An 829-nucleotide genomic window follows, 5' to 3' on the forward strand; every position below is an offset into this window, starting at 1 on the left:
AGACGGTCAAAAAGCATATCTTTCTAACTAGGCCAGCCAACATAGGGTCCCCAACATCAACCTACACATCCTCATCTCTGTGGATTATGAGGTTTGTATTTTTAATCTCATCATATTTGAACAGTGTTCTATATTTTTATACATCATCTCATCTTGTGCTTTGACAACTTTCTCATATAGATAACACTTATCCCTTTATATGGGATAAAATTAAGATGGAGAGAAAAGAGCCCTTGGGTAGGGGAGGGAGGGTGTAGGAACCTCAAATCTGGAGCACACTGGGAGCTGCTGTGAACTGGATTGTTCCCCCCAAATTCATATGGAGAAACCCTAACCCCCAACATAACTTTATTTGGAGATGGGGCATTTAAGGGGTCATTAAGTTTCAATGAGGTCATGAGTGTGGGACCCTGACCCAAGAGGACTAGTATCCTTAGAATAAGAGGAAGAGAGCCCAGCAGCAAGAGTGCTCAGAGACAAGCCAGGTGAGGATAGGGAGAGAACAGCCACCTGCACACCAAGGAGAGAGGCCTCAGCAGAAACCAGCCCTGCCCACACCTTGATCTTGGCCTTCCAGCCTCCAGAGCTGTGAGGACAGGCATTTCTGGTGTGTGAAGTCCCCAACCTGAGGCACTTTGCCGGCGGCAGCCCGAACTGATGAGCACAGGTTTCTAGACTAGCTCTGCCACTGTTTACTCTGTGACCTCAGACAAGGTGTGGAACCTCTCTGTGCCTCCGGTTCCTCCACCATCCAACAGGGACCAGAATGGTCTACAGCTGTCGTGACAAGTACATGAGTTAATGTCTGTAAAGCATGTACATTGTAGGC

Source organism: Lutra lutra, chromosome 2 (assembly GCF_902655055.1).
Source record: "Lutra lutra chromosome 2, mLutLut1.2, whole genome shotgun sequence".
NCBI classification, from domain to species: domain Eukaryota; kingdom Metazoa; phylum Chordata; class Mammalia; order Carnivora; family Mustelidae; genus Lutra; species Lutra lutra.